Genomic DNA, 17,933 nt, shown 5'->3' with positions numbered 1-17,933 from the left:
ACTGTTCTTATATGTGGGAAGATTTGTGTTATTTATATAGTGCTTTCGCCAAAGCACTGTACAGAGAACATATTTAAATATCATTAAAACCCACCTTAAGCTGGTACTCATTTACGGATCCCGAAAGGATCAAAGGCTGAGTTGGCTTTGGCAAGATTTGAACCTGCGAATCAAACTCAGATTGCAACAGTGAGTGCTCAACCGAGCTATCTTACTGGATAGTCAGCAAGGACATGTTTTCTTACTGTGTCATTGCATTGTATTACTGGTGTTAAGGTCAAGGGCAACATAAGTGCTCTTACATTGGGGTAGGGGCATACAGCCTGCAAGACAATGTTTTTTTTTACCGTGGCATGATAATTTTTATTGCCATGAGGGAGAAAATACGGATTATGTTCCTTACATGGGGATACTGGCTTTTATTGGCAGAGCCAGCGTAAACACGTTTTGTTATAGTATCATTACTGCCATTATGGACAAAGCTAACATGGGTATTTTCTTATGTGGGAATAATGGCATATATAGGAGCATCAGCATGGACATGTGTGGGCACAATCGGTATGAACATACTTTTTCTCACTTGCGGAGTGATGGCATATAGTGTAAATTATTATGCCATGCCGCCATCTCAAGATCTAAGTGAACACTCCTACGACAACTAAAGGTAGGCATTGGTCTTCAATGCACCCCACACGAGTGTCGACAATCGCTTTAAAAAGAGGAGACAATTCCAATCTGTTTGTCTTCCCCCTATACAGCACTGAGAGACCTGTAAACAAACGTCAACACTGTACCCGAGACAGAGGACAGAGCTTTAATAAGGAAATAGCCCAAAACACCAGTAACCATCATCAGGTATGTGGCACATGCCAGATACAAGGTGTTGCATAGCACCCCTCCTGGGAGCAAGGTAGCTCCCAGGATGTTGTAATAGGTCACGTGGCAGTAGCCACGTGACCAACTTAATAAAAGTTCCGAGCCGCTTCCGGCTCGGGAGTCAGACCAACTACGACTCTGGTGTCAAATCTGTTCCGCACCATGCTGGTGCCACACCACGTGCCATGGGCCCAAGGACAGGGCCCAGCACGAGGACGGTGCCCCTGCTGGGCAACGCCGTCCCTGGAAGATGCTGCAGCCATGTGATCATGGCCGTAGTGGCGACCCCGGCCTGGGTGCCCCAGAGCTGGGGCCGTCGTGTGCTGGGTGCCCCCAGCCACATGGTTAACTCCAGTGCCCTGGAGCGAGTGGGGTGACCCCCACTCATTGATCCGCGGCGTGATCGCTGCCCAACCAGACGGTGTCGGGTGTCTCCGACTTGTGCTTGGGGCCTTCCCGGTGATCCGGAGCAGGCCCCTAACACAAGGTACCAATGTCTGGACCCAGTCAGGTATACGACGTCTCAACATCATTCTGATTTTTTATTTTTAGAAATAGAACCAGTGGGGTCCCAGATTTATACTCCACGCCGGACCCAGAACTTCTTTTTAATGTTACCAGTCCTGAGGAAAGTATGCGAGATATAACACATATGAAACCTCTGTAATCACTTTGCAGACATCCCCCGTGCTGGAAACACCAATTGTGTCGACTTATAGAAGTGTATTGAAATAATACAACACACCAAGTCACTTTGTACTAACCTCACAAAACTGATGTTTTGATCAACCTAAAATTGTTTACATGAGTTGAATACATCTAAACTGTTGGTAGACTTGGTTATACTTGTTTTAATTTGCACTATGAAGAATAAACTTTTGTTTTACCAGTTTGAGATAATTACAAGCTATATGAAGACAGACTAACACGTCCGTACTTCTGAGGTGCACCACAAATAGCTAAGAGTGTCAAAGGGAGGGGTAGCCTGCAGCTCACTTATTTTATTGCTCCAATAGATTTGTCCCTCACGAGACAGGCCCCCCGAAAACAAAAAAAGGGCTTCTAACCCCTTATCTTATCCACATAGTGGGCAAACGCATTATGAAAATGTGTGTGAAATGCTCCTTTGCATTGTTGGTGACTTCACATCTAATGGACTTTAAGTCTTACCCCAAAAATAAACGATTGTAAACTATGTGGCTTTTTACCCAATTTATCACAGAAAGTATACTGTAAAATGCACCATTTTAACCCATTCTTTTTTTAAAAAAAATGATCTGGGGGCAAAAACCACCACCATGATTGGTTCACCCTTCCTCACTACGTTTAGTCACTTGTGTGCATTTGGCCAGGGGCGGACCAAGCCCCCCTTACTTCTGCGGGCTGTTCTTAGTGCGGGCCCTACTACATTGGCTCCTGGCCCCACTTGTTACACAATCCTGGCTACGCCTCTGAGGAGTTGGGGTGAAGGTTTGCATCTAATGGGCCAACGGAAGGTGTAATATCTACCCAACCTCCTGCGGTCAGGGGGTCGGGAGGGGTAAATAGCGCAATAGGTGTAATGTCCCCTCTCACTGCGTGCTTTCAAAACTGCCATCCAGCCCCCTCAAAATGAAATGTGGAGGCAGGCTCCACTCCTGTATAGGCGCCAGTATGTTTAGGTGCGCCATTACTAACACTCTTCCACTAAATCACGAAAATGTCCCAACATTGCCCTCAAATAGAAATACAATTGCCATTTCATGAAGTTGGTCAAAATAAGTAAGATCTGCACAGATTTCAGAGTATGACAAAGACAGCGCTCTTTGGGCTTGCGGTTAAGTGCTAGGCTTTTGACATCACTGCCACCACCACATGTTTATATGATGTCTTTAACCAAAATCACATATATTTTGTATCAGTTTGAAAAAAAAGTGTATGGTGATCATATGGCTTTTTATTAATTTAAACCAAGTTTATGGTGCGAATTTCGCTTGAGGTCCATTTACACAATGGCTGCAATGGCATCTGCTAAATTCTAACGTTTAGCAGCTGCGCCTAAATCGCCCTTGCGCCAAGTTGGCTGTCGTGCCACTCTGGCCATGTCAAAAGGGGTTCTGCGGCGTCCTTTGGGCGCCAAAATGGACCGCAGCAAAAGACTCACAGCATTTCCCGGGAAGACAAAGGGGCAGATTACCAGTTTAATCCGGCCGTGCGTGAGAAGAGTTTCAAAAGCTGGGTGATTCACTAGAAGACAAGACCTCGCCGGTAGCTATGACTGACCTTGCTCTTCGTGGACTAAAAACGATTCTTGCTGGACTCATTTGGGTAAGACGACGTTGGAATCTGCAATGCTGCCAGTAATTGGCTGAAGGCTCTCAACCGTTTGCCTGATAATGAACACGGTATTCGGCCTGAGTAAGGGCTTGGTACGTGGCAGCAGTTAAACATCCGATATTTTGGAATATCGGGTGTTTTACCACTCCACACAATTCCAACACCCATACCACATCTGGAAAAATGTGAACGGGACAAGTGAAACCTAACGCATGCAGTAACAGAAGATTACTGGATCAGGAAAACATGGGCTGCAGATGACCTGACACAATGAAAGAAGTAAATATCGCCCAATTTCCGATTCAGCCGGAAATAACCTCACCACACAGGAGGCAGGAATCAGTGTCTGGTGCTTTAAAGTGAAACACAGGTGTATCCAATTGATCTCCTGCACCCTAAATAAGCATGGATATTGTAATGTCTTCTGTGAAGCCTGCTCCCATGTCACTTGTGGAGAGGAAGGCCAGGTCACAGGGTTGGGGGAGGGAGGAACCGGATAAGGAGGAGTCTGTATGCGGGACACAAAGAATAAAGTCGTAGGTGTTTTACCAAACGTGTCCGCTCTTCATTGCAGCATGGTCTGATTTAGGAGCTGTGTGCGGACACAGATAAAGCTGCCTGCCTATTACTGTGAGGGATACCAAATTGGTGATGACGAGGTCAACCTTGTGTGTGCTGAGATCCCAGGGATCTGCAGGCAGTGCCATCTGGCACGGCGCTAGTGTTCGGCAAGCGGCCGGCCTGCAATCTTACCGCGCAGAGCGGCTGCACCGAAAAAACTAAATCAGAGAGGCCCTCGTGACGCTGCCAGAGGGAAGCCGATGCACGCCGGAGGAACAGAACGCAGTAGAAGGTGCGTGTTACAATCTGGGTGAGTGCGAGGCCACAGCCGCCTACGCAGGCCCCTTTCGCACACTTGAGTATGATTGATAAGCAAAGCGGAAGGCTCTGCATTTCCAAATGAGCTAGTCAGCACGTCATCACGGCAACAGAGGAAGTCTGGTATGCACTGGGCAGTGGTTCAACACTTCTGGATGAAAAGTTTGTGGTCAACGTTCGTGCAACCACCATTTCAGCTCTCGCACCAGAGAAAAAAAAATAAAAACACCATAAAGCAAGTCGGGAAAGCGGTGAGTCCCCTTCCACGGAATATGGTAACTTCGGCAGAGAGAAGCTGCAGAGTGTTTTGCCACTACCAAGCACAGGATCACCATGTCAGAGGAGGAAGAGCTGACAGTGCCTGTCACACCACCGGCAGCTCTGTCCTCAAGGCTGCAAGACAATTTGATTACACAAGAACCCACTCATTTTGACTTATCAGAAACAGCAGTTTGAGTCCCAGATGGAGGCGGTAGATGAGGGATTTCGAAGTGTACATTAAGGCCATATGACCTCTGGAGGAGGTGAAGAAACACGACCTGCTAACCCTGTCAATGGCCCAAATGTGCATGACATTCTGGATGAACTGCCAACCGGATCCATGGACACATACAGCAACCTCAAACAGCTCTTACTATTTCACACCCCGCACTAATGTGGACTATGAACGGCACATGTTCCGCACCAGAAAGCAGCACAAAGGGGAGTCAATGGGCACATACATGATGCGTATACGCATTCGGCTTAAACACTGTGATTTCAACAACTACTGGAATGACGAAGCATTAAGGTCCCAAATCATCGTAGGGTGTGAATGTGTTGAGTTCAGAAAGATGCTGCTGCATAAGCCCCAATCCCTGGAAGAGATCCTACATCTAGCAAGATCATATGCGGCCCTAGAACTCCAAGTAGAGGGTTTGAGAGACATCAAAATCTGTCATGGGAAAACGTCCTCAAAATAGAGACAGTGTGACCAGATAAAGGTAACTGGGAACCATTCTTCTATCGATGTGAGCATGAATTTCCTCACAAAGTCACCTGCCAAGCCATAGGACAACACGGCTCAGCTTGCGGGAGAGATAACCACTTCAAAGCCGTGTGTCGCATGTACCGCAGTCAGGCACGTGGTGAAGGAAGTGGTGGAAGACCAACACAAGGCAGGGATAGACGAATGCAAAGTCCCCCGGGAACAGGGAAAGGAATCCAAGTGCGTGAGAAACTAAAGAACCCCATTCTTTTGCAAACAATGAAGTTCCAATCCGACCATTCCTGAGACCACAGTACATGGGAGATGACAATCTAAAAGTCTATGTGATGTCCTTCTAACTGCGTAAGAAATTCCATCTGTGCCGAAGATGGCCAAAACATCAAATTAAAATGCTATGGATAGCATCTAATATATTCTTTTGAAAAGGCCAAAACATATGAACATATGTAGACATATCCCAAGGGTCGAAATCAGACAACCACAACACATTAGATATTATCTGTGTATTAATAACAGATGTGTCACATACTAACCTCACTGATTGCATTAAGTGTTTATATGAAGGCAAAAGTAATTTATTAAAAATTGGAAAAAATGTGCAGAACTCAATAAGGCACATAAATGTTCTTAATTGTCTTTTATTTTTTTATACTTTCTGATGAATAAAATATAATTCTTGTGAAAGAATTGGTGTACCCATGCATTCTATTTCGAGTTGCCAAGAATAGAGCAAGTGCCATACCGATTGGTCTCAAATTAAGCTCATACATGTACTAATCGGACTCATGGCTCACAAATACTTAGATCCTTCAGCCAAGATAGAGCAACTGTTCCCCACACCGTTCAAAGGTCTGTGCAAATTAAAAAATCGCCTGATCAGCCTTCACATTAATCCACAGGTACCTCCAGTGGCCCAACACTACTGTGGCATTCCAGTGAACATACAACATCAGGTTGAGGAAGAGCTACACATTAGATATCATCAAGCCCGCAGTGGGCCCCACTACGTGGGTATCACCAATCGTTCCAGTGCCCAAAAAGGACTGGTAGGATATCAAAACATGTGTAGACATGCGCCGGCCCAATGAAGCCATACTGAGAGAGCGCCATAAAGCTTCAGAAATTACCGACATGGTCCATCTACTGAATGGTGCCACTGTTTTTTCAAAATTGGATCTCAACAAAGGGTACCATCAACTAGGATTGATCAAAGAGTACAGATACATAACCACATTTGTCACACATCTGGGTCTGTACAGGTACAAATGTCTCAGTTTTGGAGTCTCGTCAGCCGCAGAAATCTTCGAGGCGGAGATGCATAACGTTATTAAGCATATCCCAACTTTTTTAATTACAGTGACGATATTCTGGTGTTTGAGAAAGATCAAGAACACCACCCTTACAAAAGTAGGCATGGCCCTCGAGGAAACCCAGCTCACACTAAATAGAGAAAAATGTGCGTTCAGGAAACACACTGTTCGTTTCTTTGGGCACATATTCTCGGCACAGCCCATGACCCCGGATCCGGAGAAGATGACCACCCTCACTGAGGCAGACCCTCCAACCAATGTCTCAGACTTACGATTTTTCTTAGGACTCGCCAGTTATTGTGCCCGGTACATCAGTGAGTGAACCGTTGAGAGCCCTGACGAAACAGCAAGTGACTTTTGTGTGGACTGATGCATGCCAACAAGCATTTGAGACAATTCGTCAATGCATAGCTGATGCCAAAAACATGGAGTATTTTAATACCTCAAGGGAGAAGGAATTGGTTGTGGATGGCAGCCCAGTAGGACTGGGTGCCGTCTTGATGCAAACTGACCCCATTGACGGCGGTACGTGTCATATTGTCTCGTATGCTAGTCGAAGCCTTTCGAGAACAGAGCAAGCCTCCTTGTAGACTGAAAAAGAAGAACTGGCCGTAATATGGGCCTGTGAACACTTCAATTGATTCCTTTACGGGAAATCATTCACCATGGTTACCGACCACCCGGCTCTGCTTTTCATGTATGGGAACCCTCAAGCAAAGATGCCCCCCAGAATTGCAGGATGGGGTCTGAGGTGCCAAGACTACAGTTTCTGCATCATTCATCGCCCCGGGATGGATGACAATAGGCTGATTTCCTATGTTGACATCCGAATAAGAACTCTATGCTAACACCCTAAATTGCAGATCAATATATACATTACATCATACAATCAGCCACCCCGATGGAAGTTGACCTGGCACAAATTGCACAAGAAACTGAAAATGATCAAGCCATGCAAATCATTTTTAGGTGCATCGAGTCGGGTCGATGAAGCAAGCCAAGCTGTCGGGAGAGTGCGCCAGCCCTGAAGTGCAACAGGACCTCGGTAGTCTAACGGCGGTGAAAGAGGAGCTGGCCAGATCAGAAGAGGGGCTGTTACTCAAGGGAATCAAAATCGTCATTCTCCAGACACGGGAAAGGAAGGTCTTGGAGTTTGCGCATGACGGGCACCGTGGAATTGTGTCTACTAAGAGGATGCTACGGCAGAAGGTATGGATTCCACAGCTGGACACGCAGGTGGAAACGCTCCTCATGCATTGCCCCACGTGTACGCTCGACAGCCTGGACACACGACCTGAGCCATTGCATATGACAGACCTACCAGAGAAAGCGTGCGATGAGATAGCAGTTAATTTGTTTGGTACCATTGAGGGAGGGGAGTGCATACTTGTGGCAATGGGCGAATATCCTCGATTCCCAGATCTGCAACTGGTGCACTCCACTGCTGCATGTCACACCATACCGGCGCTGGACAGGATGTTCGCTGCATATGGGATACTGAGAGTTTTAAATCTGATAATGGCCCCCCTTTCACGGGGCAGGACTTTAAAACCTTTGCAGAAGATATGGGTTTCACACACAGATGAGTCATACTGTTATGGCCGCAGGCCAATGGAAAACTGGAATGATTTATGAGCAATATCATGAAAAATGTTCAAATTGCATTCCTGACCGGGGAACCTGTCGAAAAGATATTGTATCAGCTACTGAGAGAGATTGTAACACCCCTCACAGTACCACTGGAAAAGCACCATCAGAAGTGATGTTTGGGCGGAACATACGACCGAGCATTGAACTCGTCATGGTTCCAGGAGAGGGCTATGAGGGAGGCCCTGAGATGTGAGAGTGTCACATGTGTGCCAAGGAAAGCATGAAGGAGCGAGCTGATGGAGCCCGGAGAGCTTGTGGCAATGATCTAGAGGTGGGGGATGTTGTGAGTGTATGCCAGTCCCAGACCCACAAACATACCGCTGCATTTAACAGTGAACCACGGACTGTCACCAAGGTAAAGGGGTCTATAATCACTGCTGAGGGTTAAAGGAGAGAAGTGACTCGAAATTCCTCACATTTCAAGAGCATGTCTGGGATCGTCCTGACAAGAACACAAGAAGAGTACTCTGATCCACAGGAATGGGATGCTCCCTATGAAGGAGATGGAGAGGACTCCAGTGAGGAACACGTCAGTTCACCCATGAAGGCGGGGCATGGTCACCGGCAGCTGAACATGACAGAAAGGCCCAAGCGGGCGAGGTGTAGGCCCCAGCGACCCATAGAAGGAATGGACGGAGTAGTAAAGTTTTGTTAAGGGGGGTTGTAATGTCTTCCATGAGGCCTGCTCCCGTGTCATATGTGGAGGGGCAGGCCGGGTCACGGAGTTGGGGGAGGGAGGAACTGGAGAAGCTGGAGTCAGTTAGTACTAGTGACACGAAGAATAAAGTTGTGTGTTTCACCCTCCGTCTTGGTGTCCGCTCTTCATTGCATCATGGTGTGATTGAGGAGTAATGTGGGGGAACAGATATAGGTGCCTTCCTATTACTGTGAGGGATACCAAAGATGTCATTTCACCGAAATATCAAGGGTAGCAGAACTGACATGACAAAAGCCTTGACATCTGATAACATCACACGAAGGGATGTCATTTGACCCCACCCCCAAGTGACATCACGGGAAGTGATGGCACATGACCTTTCTCACCCCTTGACAAAACAGGAAGTGGCATCACATAGCATTGTTCCAGTGCAGTAAGAAAAATATGGTTACGATATCATAATATGGTATACATTTCATACAAGAATGGATCTCCATACATAGCATTAATATCAGTGTGTATAGCGCCAACGACCGTAAAGCAACAAAGCACTGTCAACTGGCCGGTCCAGTGACAAACTGTTGCTGCTGGAAAGGAAAACAGTGTATGAACAACCAATATAGTGAGAAACACTGAGATCAATATATGCCCAGAACAAAAACATGGTTTAAAGCTTTTTACAGCCGGAGAATACAGAAGTTGATTCTTGATTAGGACACCTGGTGTCCCCAGGCTTTACCACCTGCTGACAGCAGACCTGCCAACCAAGTCTCCCGCAACTTGTGGGAGTCTCCAACAAAAAGATGCTGTCTCCTGCACTGCTGCAATTTAACATAATTCTACAGCAAATATAGTCTGGAGGGAATCTTCTTGTTGTCCAAGCAAATATCAGTCTATCTTTGGATAGGTTAAAAGACTTGCCCAATTAAACACTCATATGTGCTAGAAAAAAGTTTCTTGATGAGTCATACAAAATGGTGGAGGTGACTGCTACTTCAATCTCGGAAAAGGGCAAGGAGGAAATCCGGCACGTTCAGACAGAATAGAATACAGAAATTGCAAGGGGCCCATTTGACTGCTTGTGCCAATGTGTGCTGCTGCTCAGTGGTATTGTGTACCTCAGTCGATCCATGAAAATAGGCTCCATTCCATTTGGAAGATCGCATAGCCCTGTTTTTTACTTTGCAATGCGTTCTGGGTCTTGTATGTGTTTTGAATGGTGAAATCCAAGACTATCAGTCAAAGTATGCACTCAAGAACACATGACTGGACTAACATCTCCCGATTGGAATGTAGCAGGTATGTCGAGTATCTTGAAAGGGTTTATCCTCCTCCATTTTGGATGCAACATTTTGATTGGCAGCCCTCCCCTTAGCAGCCTAAAAATACATATGTAGTACATAAAACATTGGGCAAGCAAACCAAATAAAAAAACAAGCATTGCCAAAGTCAAAAGGGTTGGCTTTTTAGGACTGGGCTATGCATTTGCTGGGGACTGCCATAATGGCACTACCTGCCCAAAAGATGGTAATAGCCGGTAAACAGTGCCACTACCTAGGCATGTGATATCAGTGCCTGGTAAATGCCCAATACCCATTCACAAGCCACAACTATTGACTTTTCCAAAGATTGTTTTAACAGGACGTCAGTTCAAAAAACAGATAAAAAGACACACATATTACTTATTTACAAGGTCGGATTGGACTTTCGGCCCGTGGCCGGGCCCAAATAGTCCCTGGGCAGTGGGGGCCGGTTTCTGGCCATGCCTGGGCCGGTTTGGAAGAAAAAAAAAAGAAAATTCACATTTTTGTTTTCTCCAAAAATCCTTTTATCCTTCTTAGGTCGTTAAATGAATACCAACACATGTTGGGTGATATTGCATGCATATTTGTTCTAATAAAAAGAGCTTAATGTTAAAGGATATTTGTACCGCGCACTATCACCACCGGAGTGGTCCGCTGGCGCTCTGGCGGCTCTGAAAAAGGGAGAGGGGGGGTGAGTTAGTGGGTATGAGCTGGACAAGTGCAAGAAAGCAGTGATGTGCTGTTGGCAGCCTCAGCCCGGTGGGTCCGTCGGCTAAGCTTGGGATGTTTTACGATAGGTAGTTGTCATGTGCTGTTGTGCAAGTCTATGTGCGGTTTGTTTTGTTGTTGCAGTGTAGTGAAGTTTGTGCGGTTTGCTGCGTTTAAGGCTTGTGGTTGTGTTTGGTTAGAGTTTGCGAGGTGTATGCAGAGGGATGACATTGTTAGTGGATTAGTTGGCATCATTCACTATTCCATCTAAGTGTGGTGCATGCTAACATTCACAACTCTATCTAGGTGTGACACAAGCCAACATTCACAATTCTAGCTACATGTGACGCAAACCAACATTCACAGTTCTATCAAGATGTGACGCAAGCTGAGGTTAAGACTTTCAACTGAGTGTGGTGCATGCTGACATTCACAAATTCCATCCAGATGTGATGCAAGCCAACATTCAAAATTCTATCTAGATGTGACACGTGCTAAGGTTAAGACTTTCAGCTAAGTGTGGCACATGCTAACATTCAGAGTTCTATCTAGATGTGACTCAAGCTGAGGTTAAGACTTTCAGCTAAGTGTGGCACATGCTAACATTCACAATTCTGTTCAGATGCGACGCAAGCCAACACCCACAACTCTATCTATATAAATGTGCCAATTCCCTCTACCTTAGAGAACCCCAGCAACTTTTGCTGGATTTTGAGGACCTGATTTTTTTTAACCTGGAGAAAAGCGTAAGTGCTGTACAATAACATATTGTCATTTGGCCTTGGACGTCTGCTTGGACTCACCGTAATTTAGTGTACTTGGGGACAATGCTATTTGATGCCACTTCCTGTTTTTTCAAGGGGTGAAAGGCCGTGTTTCATCGCTTCTTGGGATCTCACTTTGGGGTGGGGTCAAATGACATCACTTCTGGTGATGTCCTCAGAGGTCCAGGGTCATGAGGCGAGGGGTGGGCACTTTTTTGAGGCGAGGGGTTGGCCACTTTTTTTTGGGTGACCGGGCCTGTTTCTTTTCCCAGTCCGACCCTGCTTATTTATCAAGTGCCCAAAGGCACTATCAATTAAAATGTGTTTTATTATGTCAGGGACTCATTTACAGCTGCAATTAAGCTGCCAACTCCTAGAAGATTGCTTAGAAATACCACTGGCAGGCCGATACAGTGCCAAGCATGATGTTACTGCATAATAGAGCTAGCTCAAAGAGATCACAGGAGGGTGTTTTGGGTGGGCTGGGGCTGGTACTCAGTGGGGAATACCCATGGCTTTGGGTGGTAAATGAGTGCATAAATACCCAAGCAACATCTGCAAGATATGTGGCCCTCTCACATCCCATCAGCCTCCCTCCTGTCCTCAGGTCCGATGGTTTCAGCTTAAAGGCAATGCTAGGGCAATGGAAGACCACCACCTTTTGGCCAAAGCGAATGAGTTCCCAAACAAGATGAATGCGGGAAACGTTCCTACTGTTTTTCCATTCATCATTTTGGATACACATATGTAATATGTTTAGATGTGTATGTGGTATACAGTCACTTGCTACTATTTATTTTAAATACATCATTTATGTTGATGTTATTTTGTTACATTAATTGCAGTTCATCACAACATGGTTATATGGAATAAAACAAATAATGAAATAAATTATATGGCAATGATAAAGGCAAATCTTTGTATACATTTCACTGCCATCTTTCACGTGTGATTTTTGTCATAATTCTGGCTATGTTTGTGAGCTGTAAACGAATGCACCTTTTCTCTATTGCCCAGCTCACTGCTACATTTTCCCAGTAGACTTTGCCAATGGCTTACATTGGCACTGTCTATCTCTATAGACTTCTGGGCAAGTTGGTACTGCGTGAGCCCATGGTAACCCATTGATACATATTCCCTACACTCTTGCCACTCAATCCTAGAACTCTGATCCTCATTGTCTTTATCAGAGTTTGAAATTATCATCGTTGTGAGTTGTACATTCTTTGTGATATTTACTTGTCTTTTGATTTGCTGGTAAGAAGTGCCCTTTGCACTTCTCTCCACTGCCTGACAAACAACCCAGAGAGCAAGCCCTGCGTGCCTGAGCGGTACTAGCCTACAAGAAGACTTCTGACAATGGTAGTGTAGTCTCACTGCATGCTTGGAGACTTTTCTATCCTCTCTATTGCTTGCCCTGTGCCAAATTGATGACACCCCTGTACGTAGCTGGGTTCTGTTCTTGTAGGTGCATCGCAGATATCTTGGAAGAATCTGACAACAGGTCTGCATGCCACTTATGAACTGGAGACACACCCGAAACAATGGCACAAGCCCAGTAGCACCACTCATTGGGGTTTATTGGTAAATTCATCACTAGCATGCTAGATGCTACCATTCTATTAAACCCTTCCAATGGCATAACAGCCTATGACAAATGCATTGGAGGAGCATGGGACTCTTTTGCAGTGTTAAAAACAGCCAGTTTAATAAGTATATGTATATTACACAGCCATGCTAGTGGTTGTGTAGTTATGGTTAAGTTGCTGTTTCCATAGGAAGAGCACTTTTTGGGCGGCCTATAACTCTGCTCCCCCTGGACGAATCCCCACCAAATTTTGCAAAAAAAGTATATGGGCCATTTATTTTGCAAAGTTTGGTGAGGATTCGTCTAGGGGGGAAAAGCTATAGGGGGAGTCCTAAAACGTCTTTTTTCCCATAGACTGAATGGGGAAAATACTTTGCGCACAGCTACAGGACAAACCGCTGGACGGATTTTCACCAAATTTGCGGCAGGGGCTTGGTCCCGAAAGCGTGCTTTTGTAAATTTGGTGACAATCCGTGCAGTACTTTTATTTAAAATGACCAAAAAGTAGGTCTAAAAAAATTAGGGATATCTATGTCTGCTCCGCGGTCACACTTCCCTGTTCGCTCCGCGGACAACATACCGATTGGCTAAGGGGCTGGCATCATGACCGCGGACACGCGACGTCTCTGCCGATTGGCTGCAGTGAGACGTGTTCTGCGTCAGATTGTTTGGATGCGCCCGACATCTTGGATCCGCCGACAGCGCAATGGCGACCAGCGACAACATGCTATTTCGAAAACTATTTTGCTGTGTCATAGTGCTTGGGGAGGTTGACACAGTAAGAGATGGGTGAAAACGTGTATTTGTTCAGGCGGTAGGTGTTAATGATGTATTCTCTATGCCTGCCTTGTTCGGAATGTTTGTGCGTACAGAAAATGAGGGGTTTAATAAGGGTAGTATTTAAGTTCGTGCTGTGCACAGGCACCTTGAGACTGTTCTAAGGACACGCGTGGTGTTAGTGAACATTGAAATTGAATACATGTCGTTATTACATAATTTTTTCCTATGGGTGTGCGATTGATTAGTACGCCGCCATGGGTGTGACATGCTGCAGTGGTTGTGGCCAGGGCCTAGAGTCTTCGATGCATGGCCGTAGGCCATAGGCCGAAGGCCATACTTCCAGGACTGTAGGCCCTGGCCACAACCACCGCAGCATGTCACACCCATGGATACACCTGTAGTATTGATTATCGATTAGATGGTTGTGGGGAGTGTGTACAGTCTTGTGTGCATGGCCAAAGGCCATGCACCCGAAAAAAAACTTGTCAACTCTAAAGTTATAAGCCAACAAGGATTTTGCATAGTGTGGTGGTTGTGGGCAGGACATAGAGTTTTGGGTGCATGGCTGCAGGCTGTAGTCTATACACACGAAGAGTGTAGACCCTGCCCACAAGCAGTGCAGGATATCACATTCATACATCACAACCATACATTCGATTATGTAGCTGGTAGGTTTGGGCAGGGCTTAGAGTCCTGGGTACAAATTGAGTACATGCTACAGTTCTAATGTTTCATTGTATGGGTGTGTTACTCATGTATAAGAGACCATGGGTGCAATATGTTGCGGTGGTTGTGGCCAGGGCCAAGAGTCTTGGGTGCATGGCTGTAGGCCGTAGGCCCTAGGCCATACTTCCAAGACTCTAGGCCCTGGCCACAACCACTGTAGCATGTCACAGCAATGGATACACCTGTAGTATTGCTTATGGGTCAGATGGTTGTGGAGAGTGTGTAGAGACTTGGGTGCATGGCCTTTAATGTTTCATTGTGTGGGTGTGTTACTCATGTGTAAGCGACCATGGGTGCAATATGTTGCCGTGGTTGTGGCCAGGGCCTAGAGTCGTGGGTGCATGGCCGTAGGCCGTACTTCTAAGACTCTAGGCCCTGGCCACAACCACCGCAGCATGTCACAGCAATGGATACATGTGTAGTATTGCTTATGGGTCAGATGGTTGTGGATAGTGCTAAAGCACACCCATACATTGCAATATCTATGGACATACAGCTAAGAGTCTATACTCTCGCCACATCCACTGCAGAATACCACACCTATAGATACACCCGTAGTATCGCACATCACTCAGGTGGTTGTGGGGAGGCTCTGCACCCAACAACAAAGTTATAACCTCTTAACTTATAAGCCAACATGGTTTTTATATAGTGCAGTGGTTGTGGCCAAGATGTAGACTTTTGGGTGCATGGCTGCAGGCTGTATGCCTTACACCCAAGTATGTACACACTGTCCACAACCACTGCAGCATATCACATTCATACATCAGACCCATACAATCCACTATGTCTCTGGTAGGTGTGGGCAGGGCCTAGAGTCTTGGCTACAAATTGAGTACATGCTACAGTTACAATGTTTCGTTCTATGGGTGTGCTACTGATTTATAAACAACCATGGGTTTAAAATGCTGTGGTGGTTGTGGCCAAGGCCTAGAGTCTTGGGTGCATGGCCGTAGGCCGTAGGCCATACTTCCAAGACTCTAGGCCCTGGCCACAACCACTGCAGCATGTCACAGCAACGGGTACACCTGTACTATTCGTTATCGATCAGATGGTTGTGGGGAGTGGGTAGAGTCTTGGCTGCATGGCCAAAGGCCATGCACCCAAGAACAAGGTTATAAGCACTGGAGCTATAAGCCACTTCACACCCATACATTGAAAAATCTATGGCCTTACACCCAAGTCTGTGTGTAGCCTGTGGCCACAACTACTACAGCATATCACAGGTATAGGTACACTCGTACTATGGAACATCATTCAGGTGGTTGTGGGGAGGGCGTAGCGTTTTGGGAGCATGGCGCAAGGCCATGCTCCCAAAAGCAACTTTATGCGTACTGAAATTAGAAGCCACAATGGTTGCGACATGCTTTGGTGGTTCTGGCCAGGACCCATGAACATGGCCGTGGTGTGGTGCGGTGGTTGTGTGCATGTTCTAGTGTCTTGGCTGTATTATTAGATTTTTCAATGTATGGGTATGCAGTATCCGGTCCATGCTTCTTCTGTCCGCGGAAGCTGCTGAGTCGTCCCACACTCTCCCAGGAAGGTGTGAGCAACAACTGGAAGTGAAATAACAGTTGGAGTTCCTATCCTCCTAAGGGAAGGGGGAAATGGATAACACAACAAATGACACAGATCACTATCTCCAACTGGCTTCAATCTGTAAAAGATAGATTAACAGTTATTACAAATTTTCTCCTTAAGAAAAAATGGCATTCAAAAGCATTCTCATTGAAATCTGTCATACGTGTGTGCCCTCTGCTAACAGCTGACTTTTCTTCATTAGGATGCAGAAAGTCAAAGAAAGTCACTTTTCAATTCAAAAACTCTTTATAAAAATATTTATGTGCAGTGTCTTTCTTCAGAAAAGAAAAGTCTCAAGAATTCTCTCAGAAACAATCTTTAAGGGTAAGAAGTTCTCCAGAGTCTCTTCTCTTCAACTGGTAGTCACACTTTCCAAAATGATATGACTATTATATTTACTAACTCCACTGAATCCTCTAAATGTTCCTTGAGAAGGTTATTTGAGATTAAACTGGAGCATTACTGTTGTTTATGTTTTCCGTTCTTTGTTGCCTTTTCTAGTAATTTTACTGAGCCATTGTCACTAAGTTATTGCTACGTTTTCATGTTATTCAGCAGTCTTAAATTCTAAATGTTTAAACAAAACTGGATTAAAGTGTGTAAAAAAAACAATGACTTTAAGACTCTCTCTTTTCTGAATCTAAATCATCTCTGCTAGCCTTGCATTGACTAACATTCTTATCAAAACCATCAACATACCATGACTGTCACGCTCACCTGATTCCCACGGAGGCGCAGGTCTGGCTTCGAGTGCTGATGCTTCTTCAATGGTGAAGCGCAGGACTCTGAGGATGGACAGGTAGGGCCCCTCTACTCTGGCTTCTCTGGCTCGCAGGAATATTCCCCTGTGCGTGAAAAGGGAGTATTACCTACTGACGGAATAATGTTCAAGCCTCCCACTCCCTTCCAACCCTCCACGATACCCTTCCAGGATTCCCCGTGAAGTCTCACCTTAGGGTCTGGAAGGATGAGTTCTCCATCCTGCTTCTGATGCAGGGGCGCGTTGAAACCCAGTTACTTCACTGGATTGAGGTTTGATGGGAATTCAAATAAGCTTGACTATTCAGGTAAGGCGCTGTAAGAGTTCTGTAGCAAGTTCAAAAGTTCAAGCTTAATAATAATGTTCATTGTCTTATTGCAGCAAGCGCTAACGCATATGTCTTTTTCCGCTTAGGGACCGGGGTTCGGAATGCCGGAGATATGGCGCCGACCCGAAGTGAAACGTGCAGTTCCAGTAAATGACAGGTAAGTTCTGGATGAGCGTTCGGGTAATGTCTTTGCCTTCACTCATTCAATGTCTTTGTCTTTTTTCCCCATAGGGGCCGGGGTCCGGAATGCCAGGAAGCGGCAGGACCCGAAATTAAATGGGAATGACCCAACAGGTAAGTCTTAGAAGGAAACTGAGCTTTCCTATTCCCTTCCTTCTCTCACCTTGTGTTCTTGTCTTTTTCTCTCTAGGCTCTGGGAAGTGGCTGCGGATCCGGATGATCGCTGCTGAAGATGGAGTTGCCCAGGAAAGGTGGGTGAAATGCGGCGCTGCAGCGATCGAAGCAAAATGCTTTTAAAAATGATGTCTTCCCTTTCAGGATCGTCGATGTGAAGTCTCCGTGATGCAGCTTTAGCAGGTAAGGTCTTCTTTCTCTCCAATTCTCTCTTAGCAGGTGACCCAGGATGCTGACAGGCGTGGCTGAAGTCCAGATGCAGGAGCTGACACGGTGAGCGTCCAGCTGCGAGGAGCAGAACAACGCGAAGCGTGAGTTGCTGATCGGGCGTGGTTTAAATAGCTTTGGAAGAAGTTCCAGGTA

This window comes from Ambystoma mexicanum, chromosome 11 (assembly GCF_040938575.1).
Source record: "Ambystoma mexicanum isolate Mex_15411 chromosome 11, UKY_AmexF1_1, whole genome shotgun sequence".
Lineage (NCBI taxonomy): Eukaryota > Metazoa > Chordata > Amphibia > Caudata > Ambystomatidae > Ambystoma > Ambystoma mexicanum.
Note: the sequence above shows the minus strand (reverse complement) of the source record.